The sequence below is a fragment of the Hippopotamus amphibius genome, chromosome X (genome assembly GCF_030028045.1).
Source record: "Hippopotamus amphibius kiboko isolate mHipAmp2 chromosome X, mHipAmp2.hap2, whole genome shotgun sequence".
Taxonomy (NCBI): domain Eukaryota; kingdom Metazoa; phylum Chordata; class Mammalia; order Artiodactyla; family Hippopotamidae; genus Hippopotamus; species Hippopotamus amphibius.
The window spans coordinates 82941469-82965140 of record NC_080203.1 but is presented as its reverse complement, the minus strand read 5'-3'; the positions used below and the strand labels follow the sequence as shown (position 1 = coordinate 82965140).

General features: G+C 36.2%; 1 pseudogene; it reads right to left on the bottom strand.

Annotated features, from left to right (window-relative positions):
• Nucleotides 1–473: 473 nt before the first annotated feature.
• On the bottom strand, nucleotides 474–996 carry LOC130841507 (high mobility group protein B1-like; annotated as a pseudogene).
• Nucleotides 997–23672: the final 22676 nt, after the last annotated feature.

The following is a 23672-nucleotide window of genomic DNA, read 5'->3' as shown; positions in this document are numbered from 1 at the left end:
AAAATTGTATTTACTTAGAAGCATTCAGAATGTCAACAAAACAGGTGCAACTTTTTTTCTTTTTCTTTTTCTTTTTCTTTTTTTTGCAATTACAGAGTGGTATTCAGTTAACAGAACAACAATTATTTTGTATAAGCTGTATCAGAGACATATGAAGATGAAAAAACTACCATCCCCATATATAACTAATTTGTACTGTGCACCAACAGGAACCTGCTTTAAATTTCCATGCCAATTTACCACCCTCATACTGTTCCAGGCAAGGTTAGTGGCTATTGAAAATACCACCAGGACAGGGCTATCTAAAGACACATTCGGTAGTGTGTTAACTATACAAAAAAAGACACTGTACAGTTTAAAAACAAATCTTACACAGCCTTACATTTCAATTATTTTTCTTTAAAAGGAGTGAGTTGTGTACCCGGGGGTTAAATGCTTTATAGACAAGAAAACAAAACTGCGCTAGAACCAGCTTATTCATCCTCCTCCTCCTTCTCCTCCTCTTCATCTTCCTCCTCCTCCTCATCCTCTTCATCTTCCTCCTCTTCCTTCTTTTTCTTGCTTTTTTCAGCCTTGATGACTCCCTTTTTCGCTGCATCAGGCTTCCCTTTAGCTCAGTATGCAGCAATATCCTTTTCATACTTTAGCTTAGCAGCCTTCTTCTCATAAGGCTGCTTGTCATCTGCAGCAGTGTTATTCCACATCTCTCCCAGTTTCTTTGCAACATCACCAATGGATAGGCCAGGATGTTCTCCTTTAATTTTTGAACAATACTCAGAACAAAACAAGAAAAAGGCCGAAGGAGGCCTCTTGGGTGCATTGGGATCCTTGAAATTTTTTTTTTGTTTCCCCTTTAGGAGGGATATAAGTTTTCATTTCTCTTTCATAATGGGCCTTGTCTGCCTTTGTCATGTCTTTGAATTTTCCTTTCTCTTTAGCAGACATGGTCTTCCACCTCTCTGAGCACTTCTAAGAAAACTCTGAGAAGTTGACCATTCTACTTTTTGCTTTTATGAGTCTGACTACTTTAGATACCTCATATAGGTTGAATCATCCAGTATTTGCCCTGCTGAGACTGGTTTATTTCATTTAGCATAATGTCCTTAAGGTTTATCCATGTTGTAGCACATAACAGGATTTCCTTATTTTTTAAAGAATTTTATTAAGGCCGAATAATATTCCATTGTATGTATTTACCATATTTTCTTTATCTATGTATTCCTCAATGGATATTTAGGTTGTTGCCACCTCTTGATTACTGTAAATAATGCTGCAATGAACATGGGAGTGCAAATATCTTTTAGTGACCCCATTTTCACTACTTTTGGATAAATACCCAGAAGTGGGATTGTTGGATCATATGGTAGTGTTCAAAAAAGAAGTTAAGGAACCTCCATGCTGTTTTCCGTAACAACTGCACCGTTTTGCATTCCCACCAACATGGCACAAGGGTTCTAGTTTCTAAACATTCTCTCCAACAATTGATATTTTCTGGGTTTTTTTTTCTTTTATTATAATGGCCATTCTAACAGGTGTTTGCATTTCCTTGATAATTAGCAACGTTTGACCATCTTTTCATATACATCTTGGCCATTTGTATGTCTTTGGAAAAATGTTTATTCAAGTCATTTCCTTCTTTTTTAATTAAGATTGGTTGATTGACTGATTGATTACTATTGAGTTGTAGGAGTTTCTTATATATTTTGGAAATTAACCTCTTATAAGAAATATGGCTTGCAAATATTTTCTCCCATTCCATACGTTGATGTTTTACTCTTGATCAGCATCTGCTCTTTAGTTTGACATACTTCCATTTGTCTATTTTTGCTTTTGTTGCCCTGTACTTTTGGTGTTATATCCAGGAAATCATTTATAAGATCAATGTTATGAAGCTTTTCCTCTATGTTTTCTTCTAGGAGTTTTATGGTTTCTTACATTTGCCTTTAATATGTTTTGAGTTGATTTTTGTGTATGTCTTACATTTGTCTTTAATCTGTTTTGAGTTGATTTTTGTGTATGTGATAAGTGTACAGTTTCATTCTTTTGCATGTGGAAATTCAGTTTTCCAACATCATTTACTGAAGAGACTGTCCTTTCCCCATTGTGTGTTCTTGCTACCCTGTCAAAGATTGGTTGACAGTGTATAGATAAGTTTGCTTCTGGGCTCTCTGTACTCCTCTGTAGGTCTTTGTGTTTATGTTTATGCTATACTGTTTTAATTGGTGTCGTTTTGTAATATGTCTTGAAAACAGGAAATGTGAGGCCTTTAGTTTTGTTCTGTTTGCTGTAAAAAGTGCCATTGAGATTTTGATAGGGATTGCATTGACTCTATAGATTGTTTTGGGTAGTATGGACATTTTAACTATATTAAGTCTTCTAATCCATCAACATGAGATGTCTTTGCAATTATTTATGTCATCTTTAATTTCTTCCAGCAACATTTTTTTTGGTTTTCAGTGTACAAGTCTCTAGACTCCTTGATTAAATTTTTCCTAATTATTTTATTATTTTTGATGCTGTTGTAGTTGCATTTAGTTCTTAATTTTCTGTCAGACTGTTCATTGTTAGTATATGGAAATACAACTGATTTTTTAATGTTGATTTTGTGTCCTGAACTGATTTTGATGCCTTTTATATTTCTTTTACTTGCCTAATAGATCTAGCTAGCAGTTGTCTTCAATACTGTGTTGAATTTAAGTGGTGAAAGTGGACGTCCATGCCTTGTTCTTGAACTTAGAGAAAAAGCTTTCAGTTTCTTTTTACTATTGAGTATGATGTTACTGTGGGCTTTTTATATACAATCTTTACTATGTTGAAGTAAGTTCCTTCCATTCCTAATTTGTTGGGTATTTTTATAATAAAAAGAGTGTTGAGATTTGTCAAATGCTTTTTCTGCATCTATGAGATAATCATATTTTTTCCTTTGGTCTGTTAATGTGATATATCTCATTGATTGATTTTCCTCTGTTGAACTATCCTTGAATCCCAGGGATAAATTGCACTTGTTTATGGTGTATGATCCTTTCAATGTTCTATTGAATTCAGTTTGCTAATACTTTGTTCAGGATTTTTTGCATCTGTATTCATCAGGGACATTGGTCTGTAGTTTTCTTTCTTCTAGTATCTTTTTATGCCTGTGGTATCAGGGTAATGCTGGCCTCATAAATTGCCTTTGCAAGTGTTTCCTCCTTTTTGATTTTTTGAAAGAGTTTGAGGTCTGGTGTTCTTCTTTAATGTTTGGTAGAGTTCACCCATGAGATCAGCTGGTCCTAGGCTTTTCATTGTTGGAACATTTTTGATTACTCATTTAATCTCCTTACTAGTTATAGGTCTGTTCAGATTATCAATTTATTCCTGATTTAGTCTTAGTAGGTTGTACGTTTTTAGCAATTTATCCATTTCTTCCAGGTTATCCAGTTTGTTGGCATGTAATTATTCATAGTAGTCCTCTATGATCTCTTATAATACTTTTAATTTATGTGACATCAGTTTTGGTTGTAATGTCTCCTCTTGAATTTCTTTCTTTTTATTTATTTGATTCTTATTTCTATTTTCCTTAGTTATTCTAGCTGAAGGTTTTAAAATTTTCTTTTCATTTCAAAAGAACCAACTCTTAATATTTCTGCTTTGATATTTATTATTTACTTCCTTCTGACAACTTTGGGCATAGTTTGTTCTTTTTATAGTTCCCTGAGATGTAAAGTTATGCTGATTATTTGAAATCTTTCTTCTTTTTTACTGTCGGTGAATACTGCTATAAAATTCTCTCTTAGTACTGCTTTTACTGAATCTCACGTTTTGCCATGTTATGTTTTCATTTTCATTTGTCTTAAGATACTTTCTTATTTCCCTTTTTTCACTCTTAAAACCATCTTTATTGTTTGTTTTTTTTATTTGAAATATAATTGACATATCACACTGTGTAAATTTTGGGTGTACAACATGTTGATTTGATACATTTATATGTTGCAATATGATTATTACCATATCGTTAGCTAACACCTCCAACATGTCACATAATTATTTTTTTTTGTGATGGGAATAATTAAGATCTAGTCTCTTAGAATCTTTGAACTTTATAATATAATATTGTTGATTATAATCACTGTGCTATGTATTGGCACTCTAGGACTTATTTATTCACTTGTTCCCAGTTTGTACTCTTAAAAAATGTATCCCCAATTTCCCTACCCCTAGCCTCTGGGAACCATGATTCTACACTGTTTCTATGAGGTGGCTTCTTTAGATTCTACATATAAGTGGTATAATATAGTATTTGTCTTTGTCTGACTTATCTCACTTAGCATAATGTCTTTAATGTCCATCCATGTTGCTGCAAATGGCAGGATTTCCTCCTTTCTCATGGCTTAATAATGTTTCATATTGTGTGTGTGTGTATGTATTGATACTGATATGTGTGTGTGTATATATATATGTATGTATGTATATATAATTGTAGCTCCTATATCCAGTCATCCATTAACAGATACTTAGGTTGTCTCCATATCTTGGCTATTGTGAATAATGCTGCAGTAAACATGGGAGTGCATATATCTCTTCAATATCTTGTTTTCATTTCCTTTCAATATATACTCATTAATGGACTTGATATGCTAGTTCTATTTTTAATTTTTTGAGAAATCTCCATAGTATTTTCCATAGTAGCTGAACTAAATTATGTTCCTACCAACAGTGTACAAGGGTTCCCTTTTTACCACATCCTCCCCAACACATCTCTTATCTTTTGATGGTAACCACTCTATTAGGTGTGAGGTAATATCTCATTGTGGTTTTGATTTGCATTTCCCTGATGATTAGTTATGTTGAACATCTTTTCATGTACCTGTTAACCATTTGTATGTCTTCTTTGGAAACATGTCTATTTAGTACCTCTGCTCATTTTGTATTGGATTTGTTTTTACATTGAGTTGTATGAATTCTTTATATCCTCTGGATGCTAACTCCTTACCTGGTATGTGCTTTGCAAATATTTTCTCCCATTCCATAGGTTGCCTTTTCATTTTTTTGATTGTTAATTTTTGCTGTGTAGCTTTTAAATTTGATGTACTTCTACTTGTTGATTTCTGCTTTTGTTGCTTGTGCTTTCAGTGTCATACCAAAAAACATTGCCCAGTCCAATGTTAAGGAGTTTCTTCCCTATGTTTTCTTCTAGGATTTTTATGGTATCAGGTCTTATGTTTAAATTTTTATCCCATTTCGAGTTAATTTTTGTGAGTGATGTAAGATAGGGATCCAATTTAATTTTTCTGCATCTGATTATCCAGTTTTCCTAATACCATTTGTTTGAGACCATCCTTTCCACATTGAGTGTTCTTGGCACCCTTGTCAAATGTTGGTTGACCATAAATGTGGGGTTTATTTCTGGGCTCTCAGTTCTATTCCATTGCTCTGTGTGTCTATTTTATGCCAGTCCCATACTGTTTCAATTGCTATAACTTTGTAGTATAGTTTGAAATCAGGAAGTGTGATGATCCATCTTTGTTCTTTTTTCTTATGATTGTTTTGGCTATTTGGAATCTTTTGTGGTTCATGCAAATTTTACATTTTTTTTCTATTTCTGTTAAAAAATGCCATTGGAATTTTGATGCGGATTCCATTTAATCTACAAATGGCTTGGATAGTTGGGCATTTTAACAATATTAATTCTTCTGATCCATGAACACAGGATATCTTTCCATGTGGTTTTGTCTTTTCAGTTGCTTTTATGAAGGTCTTGTAGTTTTCATTGTACAGATCTCTCCTGAAGACAGTTAACCCTTGAACAACATGGGTTTGAACTCTGCAGGTCCACTTATACATGGATTTTTTTTCAGTAGCAAATACTGCAGTACTACATGATCCACAATTGGTTGAATCTTTGGATATGGGACAGGGGGTACAGAGGAACCATGTACATGGAGGGCATGTAACTATAAGTTATATGCAGCTTTTTGGCTATGCAGAGAATCAGCATCCCAACCCCCACATTGTTCAAGGGTCAGCTGTATTTTATTGTTTTTGATGATATTGTGAATGGGTTAGTTATCTTTTTTTTCCCAATGTTTTGTTGGTAGTGTATAGAAATGAAACTGATTTCTGTATGTTAATTTTATATCCTGCAACTTTACTGAATTTGTTGATTAGTTCCAATAATTTTGTGGTTGGTTCATTCGAATTTTTCTAAGTATGAGACCATATCATCTGCAGATAATGACAATTTCCTTTTTCCTTTCCAATTTGGATGCTATTTATTTATTTATTTATTGTCTTGCCTATTTGCTCTCTAGTGAGGACTGACTACTATGTTGAATAAGAGTGGCTTGAGTGGGCAACCTTTGCTTTTTCCTGAGCTTAGGGGAAAAGCTTTCAAATTTTCACCATTGAGCATAATGTTAGCTGTGGGTTTGTCATATGGCCTTTATTGTATTAAAGTATGTTCCTTCTATGTCCAGTTCATTGAGGGTTTTAGTTATGAACAGATATTATATTTTGACAAATTCTTTTTCCTCATCTTTTGAGATAATCATATAATTTTACCTTTTCAGTTAATATGGTGTATTACCTTTATTGATTTGCATCACTGAACCATCCTTGCATTCCAGAGATAAATTCCACTTGGTCATGATGTATAATAGTTTTAATGTATTGTTGAGATCAGTTTGCTAATATTTTGTTGAGAACTTTTGTGCCTGTATTCATCAGGGATACTGGTTTATAGTTTTCTTGTAGAGTCCTAATCTGACTTTGGTATCAGTGTAATGATGGCCTTTTAAAGTGAATTTGAAAGTGTTCCTCCCTCTTCAGTTTTTTGGAAGAGACTAAGAATGATTGATATTAATTTTTCTTTCAAGATTTAGTAGAATTCATCAGTGAAGCCATCTGCTCCTGGGGTTTTCTATGTTGGAAGGTTTTTGATTACTGATTCAATCTCCTTACTCATTATTGGTCTAATCACATTTTCTATTTCTTTCTGAGTCAATGTTGGTAGGTTATACGAGGGTGAGTCAAAAATTATCTGCACTCTGGCTGTAGAATTTGTTTGAATTCACTTTTAGAAAAGCAAATACATCATTTTTGACATAATCTCTTTGCTTTTCAATACACTTTGTCCACCTGTCAATAAGCTTTCATATTCCCTCGTTAAAAAAAATGTTTTAGACTGAGCTACAAGCCACAGATGCACCACTCTCTTCACTTCTTCATTCTTGTAGGGCTGTTTTCAGGGAAGCAAACAGGTGAAAGTCCAATGAAACAAGATCAGGACCATAGGGAGCATGCTTTAACATCTCCAAATGAAGTTTTTGCAGAGTGTTGACAGTGTGGGCAAAAGTGTGTGGATGTGCATTGTCATGCAAGATCACAATGTCCTTGGATAGCAGTCTTCTGCGTTTCATCCAAAGTTTAGACTTCAGCTCTTTAATAAGCATCTCACTGTAACAAGCACTGTCGATTGTTGAACCTTTTTCCTGATAATGTTCCAATACTGGCCCGTGAGAATCCCAGAAAACTGTAAGCATCGATTTTCCAGCCGATGATTGACTTTTGAACTTTTTCTTGGTTGGCCACTGAGGATGTTTCCATTCCATACTCTGCTGTTTACTCTCAGGCTTGTAGTGATGAATCCAAATTTTGTTTGCGGAAATCCAAAGGCTTCTGTTTATGTTCCTCTGTGAGTTGTTTTAGTACCCATCTCAAACAAACTTATCAAAACCTAAGTCTGTCATGGATTACTTTGTTTTGAGGTGTTAAAGCATCCTCCCTATAGTCCTGATCTTGCTCCATTGGACTTTCACCTGTTTGGTCCACTGAAAGCAGCCCTACGAGGATGAAGATTCACTTCTGATGAAGAAGTGAAGACAGCAGTGCATTTGTGGCTCACAGCTCAGCCTAAAACATTTTTTGAGGGTATATGAAAGCTTATTGACAGATGGACAAAGTGTATTGAAAAGCAAGGAGATTATGTTGAAAAATGATGTATTCATCTCTTCTAAAAGTTAATTAACATAAATTCTACAGCTGGAGTGTGGATAATTTTTGATTCACCCACGTATGTTTTGGAAAATGTATCCATTTCTTATAGGTTATCCAATTTGTTGGCATATACTGTTCCTAGTAGTCCCTTATGATCCTGTGTATTTCTTTAATATCATTTGCAACATTTCCTCTTTCATTTCTTTTTTAAAATTAATTAATTAGTTTATTTATTTATTGGGTGAGTTGGGTCTTCATTGCTGTGCACAGGCTTTCTCTAGCTGCAGCAAGCAGAGGCTATTCTTTGTTGTGGTGCCCAGGCTTCTCATTGCAGTGGTTTCTCTTGTTGCAGAGCATGGGCTCTAGGCATGTGGGCTTCAGTAGTTGTGGCACATGGGCTAAGTAGTGGCTTGCAGGCTCTAGAGTGCAGGCTCAGTAGTTGTGACACAGGGCTTAGTTGTTCCGCGGCATCTGGGATCTTCCTAGACCTGGGCTCGAACCTGTATGCCCTTCATTGGCAGGCAGATTCTTAACCACTGCGCCACCAGGGAAGTCCCACCTCTTTCATTTCTGACTTTGAGTTTTCTTTTTTATTAGTGTAGCTAAAGGTTTGCCAATTCTTTTTTTGTTTCCCCCCAAAATAGCTGTTGATTTCATTGATTTTTTTGTTTATTTTTTTCTGGTCTGTTTCATTTATATATGCTCTAATCTTTTGCTAACTTTGGGCATAGTTTTTTGAGGTATAAAGTTAGATTTTTTTTGGCTGCACCACACGCCTTGTGGGATCTCAGTTCCCCAACCAGGGATTGAAGCCAGGCCCTCAGCAGTGACAGTGTGGAGTTCTAACCACTGGACCACCAGGGAATTCCCTGGGTTGTTTATTTTGGATCTTTCTACTTTCAGGCATTTATCATAGTAAACTTACCTCTTAAAACTGCTTTTGTGGCATCATGTAGGTTTGGTATGTCAATTTTCATTTGTTTTGAGATATTTTTGTTTTAACTTTTTGTTTTTTCTTTGACTCATTGATTGTTCAGAAGTGTGTTTTAATTTCCATATATTTGTGGATCTACCTTTCTTGTTTTCCAATTTCATACTGTGCAGTCAGAATAGATATTTGGTATGATTTCAGTCTTAAATTTTCTGAGACTTGTTTTGTCTCCTGTCATAGTGTTATCCTAGAGAATGTTTTGTGTGCATTTGAGAAGAACATGTATTCTGCTTCTGTTAGGTGGTATGTTCTATAAATGTCTGTTAGGTTCATTTGGTCTAACGTGTAGTTCAAGTCCATCATTTCCTTGTTGATTTTCTGTCTTGATGATCTATCCATTGTTGACAGTGGATAATATATTTCCATTTAATTGCTTAATACTGCTTAATATATTTAGGTGCTCCAGTATTGTGTGCATATATGTTTATGATTATTATACCTTATTAATGAATTGACCCAGTCATCCAGTCACTCTGTGGCTTTTGATTGGTGAATTTAATCTATTTACATTTAGAGTTATTATGTGAGGACTTACTAATTCTATCTTATTAGTTGTTTTCTGGTTATTTTGTACTTCATTGTTTCTTTTTCCCTGTGTATCTGCCTACCTTTGTAAATTGGTGATTTTCCATGGTGGTATGCTCTGTTTCCCCTCTGTTTATCTTTAGTGCATCTGTTCTAGGTTTTTGCATTGTAGTTACCATGAGGTTTCCAGAAGCCATCACATAGATAAAACAGTCCATTTTAAGCAATTTAACTTCGATTGTGTACAAAAGGGTCACCATTTTGCTCCCACCTTTTTATATTTTGATATACTTTTTTACTATATTTATATTGTATATTCATTAACACATTGTAATGACTGTAATTATTTTTAGTACTTTTTTCCTCTTTACCTTTATACTGTAGTTAAATGGTAAATTCACCATCCTATTACATATTTAGAGTTTTCTAGTTCTAACTGTATATTTACCTTTACCAGTGTCTTATATACTTTTATGTTTTCATGTCACTAATAGTGTTTTTACATTTCAGCTTGAAAAACTCCTTTCAGCATTTCTTCCAAGGCAAGTCTAAGGGTAATGAACTCTCTCAGCTTTGGTTTGTGTATGAAAGTCTTTATTTCTATTTCACATCTGAAGCATAACTTTGCTGGATAAAGTATTCTTGGCTAGCAACTGTCCTCTTTCAACACTTGGTGTCATTCCACTCTCTTCTGGCCTGAAGGATTTCTACTGAGAAATCTACAAGTAACATAATGGGGGTTTCTTTGTAGGTTACTATTTGTTTCCTAACTGGTTTTAGAATTCTTTCTTTATCCTTGAATCTTGATAAGTTCATTATAATGTGTATTGGAGAAGGTATTTTTTTGCATTGAGATAATAGAGTGATCTCCAGGCATACTTCAGAGGTATTGTGGGTTGAGTTCCAGACCACCACAACAAAGCAAATGTTTCAATAAAGTGAGTCATATGAATTTTTTGTTTTTCCAGTGTGTATAAAAGTTATGTTTATACTATATTGTAGTCTATTGTGTGCAATAGCATTATGTCTAAAAAATCCAGTGTATATACCTTAACTAAAAAGTACTTTATTGCTAAAAATGCTGACCATCATCTGAGCATTTAACAAGTCAATCTTTTTGCTGGCAGAAGGTCTTGTCTCAATGGTGATGGCTGCTAACTGATTAGAGTGGTGGTTGCTGAAGGTTTGAGTGGCTTTGGCAGTTTCTAAAGTAAGATGACAATGAAGTTGGCCACCTTGATTGACTCTTCCTTTCATGAACAATTTCTTTGTAGCATGAAATGCTGTTTGATGCCATTTTGCCCACAGTAGAACTCCTTTCAAAATTGGAGTCAATCCTCTCAAACTCTGCTTCTGTTTTATCAACTAAGGTTATGTAATAGTCTAATGTTTTTGTCATTTCAACAGTCTTCACAACATCTTCACCAGGAGTATATTTTATCTCCAGAAAATACTTCCTTTGGTCATTCATGAGAAGCAGCTCCTCATCAATTAAAGTTTTATCATGAGATTGCAGCAATTCAGTCACATCTTCAAGCTCCACGTCTAATCCTAGTTCTGTTTCCACCAAATCTGAAGTTACTTCATCTGCTGAAATCTTGAACCCCTCAAAGTCATCCATGAGGGTTGGAATCAACATCTTCTAAACTCCTGTTAATGTTGATATTTTGACATCTTCCCATAAATCATGAATGTTCTTAATAACATCTAGAATGGTGAATCCTTCCCAGAGGGCTTTCAATTGACGTTTCTTAATTCCATCAGAGGAATCACTATCTATGGCAACAATAGCCTTATGAAATGTATTTCTTAAATAATAAGACTTGAAATTTGAAATTAGTCCTTAATCCATGGGCTTCAGAACAGATATTATGTTAGCAGGCATGAAAATAACATTAATCTCATTGTACATCTCCAGCAGAGCTCTTGGGTGGCCAGGTGCATTGTCAATGAGCAGTAATATTTTGAAAGGAATCTCTTTTTTTGATTAGTATATCTCAACAGTGGGCTTAAAGTATTTAGTAAACCAAATTGTAAACAGATGCGCTGTCATCTAGACTTTATAGAGTTCCATTTATAGAGTACAGGCAGAGTAGATTTAGCATAATTCTTAAGGGTGCTGAGATTTTTGGAATGGCTTCAATTTAAAGTCACCAGCTGCATTATTACCCCCTAACAACAGTCAGCCTGTTCTTTGAATCTTTGAAGTCAGGCATTGACCTCTCCTATCTAACTATGAAAGTCCTAGATGATTTCTGTTCTCTTCTTCCTCTTTTCTTCTTCCTGATTATTCTACTGTTTGTTCTTTTTATTGGAATCCAGTATACCATGTAGGCTTTCTTTGTTTTTTATCATACTTTTTTTCTTTGTTCACCTCTAACTGGGTTATTTCAAAATTTCTATCCTCTAACTCACTTATTCATTCTTCTATTTGTTCTACTGTACTGCAAATGATCTCTGATGCATTTTTAATTTCATTTATTGTGTACTTCAGTGGCAGAATTTCTATTTGGTTCTTTTATATGTTTCATATCTCATTGGCAAAAAAAAATCTCATTTTGATCAAGTATTTTTTCAAGACCTTGTAAAATTGTCTTTCTGAGTTTTCTTATAGCTCACTGAGTTTCTTTAAAATAGCATTTTTGAAGTATTTATCAGCTAGGTCACAAAATTTCATGCCTTTTAGCTCTGTTATTGGGGAATTATTATTTTCCTTTTGTTATATTTCCTTGATTTTTCACATTCCTAGTAGTTTTGTATTGCTGCTTTTTCTTTTGAAGTAGAAGATATCTCCTTACATCTTTACTAGTTACCTTCAGGGTGCGGTATTCTGATAGTGGTGTTATTATCTTGGGTTTTCTCTGTCTTCCTATCAGTACACCTGCTCCACTCTTCTGGCTCCCTCTTGTGGCAGAATTCTTAAGTTTTATGTCTTCTCTGGCTCCTCCAACTCATCAGGCTAGCAACTGGAAACCTCTCTTTTATTTTCCAGAAAGTGGCGCTATAGCTCAAGTTTGTGCTTTCTCCCTTGCCCACAGACTGGGGCCTGTTTTCTGTGTGTGTTCCCATACAGGAACTGGCCTCAGAGTGGGAAGGAGGTGTGGGTTTAGCACTCAAAATGTTGGGATGCCTGAGGATCCAAAAGAGAGATCCCTGGGTGTGGTACTCCCAGAAGCTCATGGGTGGACTTCCTGCTGAGCTCAATCCCTTTAATGCCCTTTGAAATTCTTATCGGGCTCTTTCAAAGTATCCTTCCTACCTGCAGTCTCACCTCAGTACTTTGGGTGCTCCTGGAGAAAAATGAGTTTCACCAGCTGCATCCCACACAACTGGGGGAGCCAATCACTCACTCACTGCTCTCCTTTTACCTTGAAGGAGAAATCACTGCAGCCAGATAAGTCAGCCCCATGCAATGTACCCTTGGTGGGGGGAACATTTTTTTTTCTCCTCTTGTGAGTGGGAATCTGTCCAGTTCAGCACTCTCCAGGTTTTTTCCTAAACATGGTAAGAGGAATCTGGACAGGTTTGCTGTTTTCTGGCTCTGCAGGTTACAAAGCCTTTACCGAGGGCTCTCTGCCTATTAACAGATGCACAGGTGGGTGAGACTCCTTGGTCTATTGGTATATGGTGCTAGATCCCACAACAATTTTTTTTTGTTCATGGATAAATGTCTAATTCATTGTCATAAAGGGGAGATTAAAAGGAGCTTCCTACACCACGTGATGCTCTAATTTCCCTTTTGATTTATTCTTTGACACATTGGTTGTTCACGAATGTACTGATTAATGTCTACATATTTGTGAACTTTCCAATTTTCTTTCCACTATTCATGTCTAGTTTCATTCCATTGTGGTAACAATAGATACTTGATATGTTTTCAATCTTGTTAAGCTTATTAAGATGTGTTTTGTCACTTAACATGTGATTTACGCCAGAGAATATTCCATGTTTATTTTATATATGTCTGACAGATCCACAGTGTCCTAAAGTAGCCTATAGTGTTGTTCAAGTTCTCTGTTTCCTTATTGATCTTCTGTATGGATGCTCTATTTATTAGTATTGAAAATTCCTACTATTGTTGTATTGCTATTTCTCCTTTCACATCTGTCAACATTTTCTTAATATATTTGGGTGCTCTGATGTTGGGTTCATATATATTTATAATTGTTACATATTTCTGTTGAATTTACCCTTTATCATACCATAAATGGCCTTCTTTGTCTCTTGTGACAGTTTTTTTTTTAATTTTATTTATTTATTTATTATTTTTTGGGGGGTACACCAAGTTCAATCGACTGTTTTTATACACATATCCCCGTATTCCCTCCCTTCCTTGACTCCCCCCGCCTTGAGTCCCCCCCACCCTCCCCGCCCCAGTCCTCTAAGGCATCTTCCATCCTCGAGTTGGACTCCCTTTATTATACAACAACTTCCCACTGACTATCTATTTTACAGTTGGTAGTATATATATGTCTGTGCTACTCTCTCGCTTCATCTTGTGACAGTTTTTAACTTAGTGTTTTATTTGATACAAATATGGCTACCTCTACTCTTGTTACCATTTGGATGGAATGCATTTTTCCATTCTTTCACTTTCAGCCTATATGTGGCCTTAAATATAAAATGAGTCTCTTGTAGACAGTATATGTTGAATTTGGGGTTTTTAAAAATGCATTCAGCCACTCTATTATTTTGATTGGAGAGTTAAATCCATATTCATTTAAAAGTACACTTGCCATTTTATTAATTGTTTTCTGTCTAGTTTGTAGCTCTTTTGTCCCTCTTTTCATCTTGCTATTTTCCTTTGTGTTTACTTGATTTTTTGTTGCAACATGCTTTAATTCTTTTTCCATTTTCCTTTGTGTATTTTTATAATTCTATTTTGTGATTTCCAGGGGGATTATATAAAATATCTTATAGCTATAACAACCTATTTTAAGTTGATGACAATTTAAATTGCATACAGAATCTCTAATCTTTTACTTCTCACCCCACACTTTATGTTGTTGATGTCACAATTACATAATTTGTATTCTGCAACCATTAACACATTTTTGTAGTTATATTTTTTATACTTTGGTCTTTTAACTTCTGTATGAGAAGTAAGTGATATACACACCACCATTAGAGTATTATAATATTCTGTTTTGTTTATACATTAACCTTTGCCAGTGAACTTTACGCTTTCATGTTGTTTTCTAGCATCCTTAGGTTTGATATTGAAGGACTCACTTTAGCATTTATTCTACGGCAAGTCCTGAGGTAATGAACTCCATCAGCCTTTGTTTATCCGGGAAAGTCTTTATTTATCCTTTCTATTTGAAAGACAGTTTTTCCATCAATAGTATTCTGGGTTGACAGTTTTGCCTTTCAGTGCTTTGAATATATCATCCAACTCCCTCTTTTCCAGCAAGGTTTCTGCTGACAAGACCACTGGTAGTTTTTTAAGAGATCCCTTTGCCTCAGTCTCTTTTCTCTTGATGATTTCAAAATATTTGTCTTTTTGATATTTGACAATTTGATTATAATGTGTCTCAGGGTAGATTACTTAGAGATCATCATAACTGGAATTCACTGGACTTCTGAATATAGATGTCCATTTCATTCCTTAGAGTTGAAAAATTTTGCCTTTTTTTTTTTCATTTTTCTAAGCACATTATTTTTTTTACACATGTATATCAAGGTTTTTTTTTAATTATCCATTTTATAATATTAGCATATATATGTCAACCCAATCACCCAATACATCCCATCCGCCCCCCCCCCAACCTCCCCCTCTTAGTGTCCACACGTTTGTTCTCTACATCTGTGTCTCTATTTCTGCCTTGCAGACTGGTTCATCTGTACCGTTTATCTAGACTCCACATATATGCATTAATATACAATATTTGTTTTTCTCTCTCTGGCTTACTTCACTCTGTATGACAGTCTCTAGGTCCATCTGTGTCTCTAAAAATGACCAAGTTTCGTTTCTTTTTATAGCTAATATTCCATTGTGTATATGTACCATAACTTCTTTATGCATTTGTCTGTCAGTGGGCATTTACGTTGCTTCCATGACCTGGCTATTGTAAATAGTGCTGCAGTGAACATTGAAGTGCATGTGTCTTTTTGAGTTATGGTTTTCTCTGTGTATATGCCCAGTAGTGGGATTGCTGGGTCACATGGTAATTCTATTTTTGGTTTTTTAAGGAATCTCCATACTGCTCTCCGTAGTGACTGTATCTATTTACATTCCCACCAAGAGTGCAAGAGTGTTCCCTTTTCTCCACACCCTTTCCAGCATTTATTGTTTGTGGATTTTCTGATGATGCCCATTCTAATCAGTGTGAGGGGATACCTCATTGTAGTTTTGATTTACATTTCTCTAATGATTACTGATGTTGAACATCTTTTATGTGTCTCTTGGCCATCTGTATGTCTTCTTTGGAGAAATATCTATTAAGGTCCACTGCCCAATTGTTTATTGGATTGCTTGTTTGTTTGTTTTGATATTGAGCTGTTTATATATTTTAGAGATTAATCCTTTACCCATTGATTCATTTGCAAATATTTTCTCGTACTCTGAGGGTTGTCTTTTCCTATCCTTTATAGTTTCCTTTGCTGTGCAAAAGCTTTTGTTTCATTAGGTCCCATTTGTTTACTTCTTTTTTCATTTCCATTTCTCTAGGAGGTGGGTCAAAAAAGATATTTTTGTGATTTATGTCAATGTTTTTCTTATGTTTTCCTCTAAGAGTTTTATAGTATCTGGTCTTACATTTAGATAGTTAATCCCTTTTGAGTTTATTTTTGTGTTTAGTGTTAGGGAGTGTTCTAGTTTCAATCTTTTATGTGTCGCTGCCCAGTTTTCCCAGCACCACTTATTGAAGAGACTGTCTTTTCTCCATTGTATATTCTTGCCTCTTTTGTCATAGACTGGCTGACCATAGGGGCATGGGTTTATCTCTGGGCTTTCTATCCTGTTCCATTGATCTGTATTTCTGTTTTTATGACAGTACCACACTGTCTTGATTACTGTAGCTTTGTAGTATAGTCTAAAGCCAGGGAGTCTGATTCTTCCAGCTCCACCTTTTTATTCTCAAGATTGCTTTGGCTATTCAGGGTAGTTTTTGTCTCCATACAAATTTTAAGATTTTTTGTTCTAGTTCTGTGAAAATTGTCATTGGTAATTTGATAGGGATTGCATTGAATCTGTAGATTGCTTTCGGCAGTATAGTCATTTTCACAATATTGATTTTTCCAGTGCAAGAACATGGTATACCTCTCCATCTGTTTGTGTCATCTTTGGTTTCTTTCATTAGTGTCTTATAGCTTTCTGAGTACAGGGCTTTTACTTCCTTAGGTAGGTTTATTCCTAGGTATTTTATTCTTTTTGTTGTAATGATGAATGGGATTGTGTCCTTAATTTATCTTTCTGATCTTTCACTGTTAGTGAATAGGAATGGAAGAGAATTTTTGTGCATTAATTTTGCATCCTGCTACTTTACCAAATTCATTGATTGGCTCTAGTAGTTTTCTGGTGGCATCTTTAGGATTATCTATGTATAGCATCATTTCATCTGCAAATAGTGACGGTTTTACTTCTTTTCCAATCTGGATTCCTTTTATTTCTTTTTCTTCTCTGATTGCCATAGCTAGGACTTCCAAAACTATATTGAATAATAGTGGTGAGAGTGGATATCCTTGTCTTGGTGCTGATCCTAGAGGAAATGCTTTCAATTTTTTAACATTGAGAATGATGTTTGCTGTGGGTTTGTCATATGTGGCCTTTATTATATTGAGTTAGGTTCCCTCTATGTCCACTTTCTGGAGAATTTTCATCACAAATGGTGTTGAATTTTGTCAAAAGCTTTTTCTGCGTCTATTGAGATGATCATATGGGTTTTATTCTTCAATTTGTTAATATGGTGCATCACATTGATTGATTTGCATATGTTGAAGAATCCTTGCATTTCTGGGATAAATCCCACTTGATCATGATGTATGATTCTTTTAATGTGTTGTTGGATTCTGTTTGCTAGTATTTTCAAGAGATTTTTGCATCTAAATTCATCAGGGATATTGGTCTGTAATTTTCTTTTTTGTAGTACCTTTGTCTGATTTTGGTATCAGGGTGATGGTGACCTTATAGAGTGAGTTTGGGAGTGTTCCTTCTCAAATTTTTTGGAAGAGTTTGAGAAGGATGGGTGTTAGCTCTTTTCTAGATGTTTGATAGAATTCACCTATGAAGCCATCTGGTCTTTGACTTTTATTTGTTGCAAGAGTATTAATCAGGGTTTCAACGTCATTACTTGTGATTGGTTTGTTCATATTTTCTATGTCTTCCTGATTCAGTCTTGGAAGGTTATAGCTTTCTAAGAATTTGTCCATTTTTTCCAGGTTGTCCATTTTATTGTCATATAGTTGCTTGTAGTAGTCTCTTATGATGCTTTGTATTTCTGAGGTACCCATTGTGACTTTTCCTTTTTCATTTCTAATTTTATTGATTTGAGTCCTCTCCCTCTTTTTCTTCATGAGTCTGGCTAAAGGTTTATCAATTTTGTTTATCTTCTCAAAGAACCAGCTTTTAGTTTTATTGATCTTTGTTATTGTTTTGTTCATTTCTTTTTCATTTATTTCTGCTCTGACCTTCATGATTTCTTTCCTTCTACTAACTTTGGGTTTTGTTTGCTCTTCTTTCTCTAGTTCCTTTAGGTGTAAGGTTAGATTGTTTATTTGAGATTTTTCTTGTTTCTTGAGGTAGGATTATATTGGTATAAACTTCCCTCTTAGAACTGTTTTGCTGCCTCCCATAGGATTTGGATCATCATGTTTTTGTTGTCATTTGTCTCTAGGTATGTTTTTACTTCTTCTTTGATTTCCTCAGTGATCTCTTGATTATTTAGTAGTGTATTGTTTAGCTTCCATACGTTTGTTTTTTTTTATTTTTTTTCCTGTAATTGATTTCTAATCTTACAGTGTTGTGGTCAGAAAAGATGCTTGTTATGATTTCAATTTTCTTAAATTTACCAAGGCTTGATTTGTGATCCAAGATGTGATCTATCCTGGAGAATGTTTCATGTGCACTTGAGAAGAAAGTGTGATCTGCTATTTTTGGATGGAATTTCCTATAAATGTTAATTAAATCTATCTGGTCTATTGTGTCATTTAAAGCTTGTGTTTCCTTATTAATTTTCTGTCTGGTTGATCTGTCCGCTTTTGTAAGTGAGGTGTTAAAGTCTCCCACTATTATTCTGTTGCTATCGTTTTCCTCTTTTATAGCTGTTAGCCTTTGTCTTATGTATCGATGCGCTTCTATGTTGGGTGCATATATATTCATAATTGCTCTATGTTCTTCTTGAATTGATCCCTTGGTCATTATGTAGTATCCTTCCTTGTCTCTTGGATCATTCTTTATTTGAAAGTCTATTTTATATGTGTATTTTTATTCCAGCTTTCTTTTGATTTCCATTTGCATGGAACAGCCTTTTCCATCCCATCATTTTCAATGTGTATGTGTCCCGAGGTCTGAAGTGGGTCTCTTGTAGACAGCATATATACAGGTCTTGTTTTTGTATCCATTCAGCCAGTGCATGTCTTTTGGTTGGAGCATTTAATCCATTCACATTTGAGGTAATTATCAATATATATGTTCCTATTACCATTTTCTTAATTGTTTTGGGGTGTTTTTGTAGGTCTTTTTCTTCTCTTGTCTTTCCCACTTAGAGAAGATCCTTTAGCATTTGTTGTCGGGCTAGTTCGGTGCTGCTGAATTCTCTTAGCTTTTGCTTCTCTGTAAGCTTTTGATTTTTCCATCAAATCTGAATGAGATCCTTGCTGAGTAGAGTATTCTTGGTTTTAGGTTCTTCTCTGACATCACTTTAAATATATCTCATCACCACTTTCTGGCTTGCAGATTATCTGCTGAGAGAGCAGCTGTTAACTTTCTGGGAGTTCCCTTGTATGTTGTCATTTTTCCTTTGTTGTTTTAAATTTTTTTTGTTTTTATTTTTTGTCAATTTGACTAATAATATGTGTCTTGGCATGTTTCTCCATGGGTTTATCCTGCCTTTGACTCTCAGTGTTTCCTGGACTTGGGTGGCTATTTCCTTTCCCATCTTAGGGAAATTTTTTGACTATAATCTCTTCAGATATTTTCTCGGGTCCTTTCTCTCTTCTCCTCTGGGACCCTTATAATGCGAATGTTGGTGCATTTAATGTTGTCCCAGAGGTCTCTTAGGCTGTCTCCATTTCTTTTCATTTTTTTTTTCTTTATTCTGTTCTGTGGCAGTGATTTCCACCAGGTCACTTATCCGTTTTTGTACCTTAGTTATTCTGCTATTGATTCTTTCTAATGTATTTTTCATTTAAGTTTTTCTACTGTTCATATCTGTTTGTTTGTTCTTTAATTCTTCTAGGTCTTTGTTAAACATTTCTTGCATCTTCTTGATCTTTGCCTCCTTTCTTTTTCCAAGGTCCGGGATTATCTTCTCTATCATTATTCTGAATTATTTTCCTGGAAGATTGCCTATCTCCACTTCATTTAGTTGTTTTTCTGGGGTTTTATCTTGTTCCTTTATCTGGTTTGTAGTCCTCTGCCTTTTCATTTTGTTTGCCTTTCTGTGGTTGTGGTTTTCATTCTGCAGGCTGCAGAATCATAGTTCTTTTTGCTTCTGCTGTCTTCTCTCTGGTAGATGAAGCTATCTAAGAGGATTGTGCAAGCTTCCTGATGGGAGGGGCTGGTAGTGAGTAGAGCTGCCTGTTGCTCTGGTGGGCAGAGATGAGAAAAACTTTAATCCACTTGTCTGCTGATGGGTGGGGCTGAGTGCCCTCCCTGTTGGTTGTTTGGCCTGAGGTCACCCAGCACTGGAGCCTACAGGCTCGTTTGTGGGGCTAATGGTGGACTCTGGGAGGGCTCACACCAATGAATACTTCCCAGAACTTTCGCTGTCAGTGTCTTTGTCCCTATGGTGAGCCACAGCCACCCCTCACCTCTGCAGGGGACCCTCCAACACCAGTAGGTAGGTATGATTCAGTCTCCTATCGAGTCACTGATTCTTCCCCCTGGGTCCTGGTGCACACACTACTTTTTGTGTGCCCTTCAAGAGTGGAGTCTCTGTTTTCCCCAGTCCTGTGGAAGTCCTACAATCAAATCCCACTGGCCTTCAAAGTCTGATTCTCTGGGGATTTCTCCTCCCATTGCCGGACCCCCAGGATGGGAAGCCTCACGTGGGTCTTAGAACCTCATTCTAGTGGGTGGACATCTGTTGTAATATTGTTCTCCAGTTTTTGAGTCATCCACCCAGTGGTTATGGGATTTGATTTTATCATGATTGCACTCCTCCTACTGTCTCATCATGCTTTTCCTTTGTCTTTGGATGTTAGGCATACTCCTTGGTGAGTTCCAGTGTCCTCCCATAGATGATTGTCTAGCAGTTAAGTTGTGATTTTGGTGCTCTTGCAAGAGGGTGCCATTATTTCTTTAAATAAGCTTTCTGCTCCTTTCTTTCCCTCTTCTCCTTTTGCATATATGAGTTCATTTGATGTTGTCATTTAAGTCCCTTAGGCTTTCTTCCCTCTTTTTTCTTTATAATCCTTTGGATAATTTTAAGTGACTTGTCTTTGATTTACTGATTTTTTTCTTCTGCTTGATCAAGTGTGCTCTTTAACCCCTCTAGTGAAATTTAGTTCAGGTATTCTTCAGCTCCAAAATTTCTGTTTAGTTCACTTTTATATTTTCTCTTTGTTGATGTTCTAATTTTGTTTATGCATCTTTTCATGAGTTGTTAAATATCTTCATGATGGTTATTTTGAATTATTTGCCAGGTAATTCATGTAAAGTTTTTTTTAGGGTCAATTTCTGGAGTTTTTTTCATTTGACTGGGCTGTGTTCCCCTGTTTTTTCATGTTTTTTCTTTTACCTATTGGCTTCATACAATGAAAAACTTTTATCACTAATCCCAGTTAGAGGTTCTGGTAGTCTCTCAGATCTTTTCTGTGGATATATTTTTCTCTGAACTTGTACATGTAAATTCTTCAATAGGGATAATTGCTGGATTTTTGTTTCAGGAGATAATTTCTTCCTCTTTCTAATTCCTGTCTATGGTACTGTCTGCAGGTTTTCTAGAGCTGCAGTAAGCTGTCTAACTCTCTTTTGTTCTCAGTGGTCCACGGTCTTCTACAGTATGCTGGCTCCTATAAGTGCTCTTTCTGGTGAGACAGAAACCAGTCCCTTGGGCAGCCTCCCCCCAAAAAATCCAGAATATTGCATGTTCCAATCTTCTTTCCTCTCTCTCTACCCTCCCCAAGGCAGGTCCTCTGAGCTGTATGCTATACTGTGTGCCTCTGGAACAGCAGAAAACTACCCAGTTCTCTTTTGTTCTTAGCAGCCTCAAGCATCTAGAGTATGCTAGCTCCTGTCAGCATTCTGGGACTTGTGAGCTAGTGACCAGCATCCCCCCTGCCGCCTCCCAAAAAAGGCCTAAATTTTGAACACATGCTCCAAGTCTTTTCCTCCTCAGGGAGAAGCCAAGAGTTCAGGATTTTCTCCCCTTTGTTCTGTGTTGAGCTGGCGGGTGAGCAAGTGAACACATGCTAGTCCAAACTTCACTTTTGTTCTCAGCATCCCCCAACCTGACGCCTATTCCTACCAGTGCCCAGATTCAGGCCAAGACAGAGACCCTTGGGCAATCCCCTGGAAAGTGTGCACATTGGACATATGTTTCTGTCTTCTTTCCCTCCCCAGGAAGAAGCCAAAAGCTGGGATTTTTTTCCCAAATGCACCACCCTGAGACAGTGAGAGGGACTATGTTAAATGAGTGCCACCAATTTTCTTACTGGATTTGATGCAGCTGGTTTCACACTCAACTAGGGAGCAGGAGCATTTTAACTGGTTTGTGGATTTCTCTCAAAGGGTATTTGTGTATTTTTAATCAGTGCCTCTGTGTTTGGGAAGGAGGGTCTGGGGTTTCCTATTCCACCATCTTGTTGACATAACCAGTTTCCATTTTATTATTTGTTTTCTGTTTGTTCACTCTGTTTTTCTTTCCTCTTCAAATACCTTTTCAGCTCCACATTCTTTTTCATCTTCTGGGTCTCCAGTGATATAGATCTCAAATTTTTTGTTATTGTTCCACAGATACCCAAGCCTCTGTTTTTTCCCTTTTCTCCACTCTATTTTCTCTCTTTGTTCAGACTGGGTCAGTTCTCTCTTTCTTCAGACTGGGTCAAATGAAGACTGTGATCTGTCTTCAATTTCATTGATTCTGTTCTCTCTCATCTCTATTCTAGTATTGAGTCCCTCTAGTAACTTAAAAAAAATGGCCATTTTTTTTCAGTTCTGTATTTTCCATTTGGTTCTTTTAAAAACTAAGTCCTTTTTCTCTGCTTAGATTTTCAATTTTTGTATTTTTTCAGGATAATTTTTAATTGTCTTTCGAGGTGTTTTTATGATAGCAACCTTGAAATTGTCAGATAACTCTAATGGTGTCAGTTAATTGTCTTTTTTCATTAAAATTGTGTTGTTTTGGTTCGTGGTATGAGAAGTGACTTTATTGCATCTTGGGTATTTTGCCTACTATTTTAGGAGTCCCTTTATCCTATTTAAATCTTCTATTTTAGCAGGTAGTCATCCTACTTAAGAATGTGTGTCCTTGCCTGCTTTTGTGGACTTTAGATCCTATGACATTTTAGTTTTCAGTCATTTCTTTGCTATTCTGATCTGTTTCATTCTTCTGGTGCTGCTGCAGTTCATTCTATGTTGATGCCACTTGCCAGCGCATAAACCTCTTTCCTAGGACACTGATGTCATTAGGCCACCTTCTCTTGCAGGGGATGGGGCAGAAGCCACTGTGACTGCATCTTCTCTATGCCACTGGATAGAGGACTGGGAGATGGTGGTGCCCAGGTGTGGAACAGAAATTGTGTTGGCCTAGTGGTTTACTCCTTCCACTGCAAGCCAGGCCAGTATGCAGTTGCCACCGTTGTTGAGCTGGGGTTGGGTTGGTCTGCTTGGGCTTTGCTGATGCCACTGTGGGCCACCAGTGTCCTTTTTGTGGAATAGGAGGTAGGATGGCCCACTGGAGTTTTGAAGCTTCTACTGTGGGCATATCTGCCTACATGCTCATGCCCTGGTTTTGGAGTGGAGGTTGGTCTGCCAGGGGCTTTGCCCCTGCCTCTGTGTCCTGATCAGATCATCCTCTGGTGG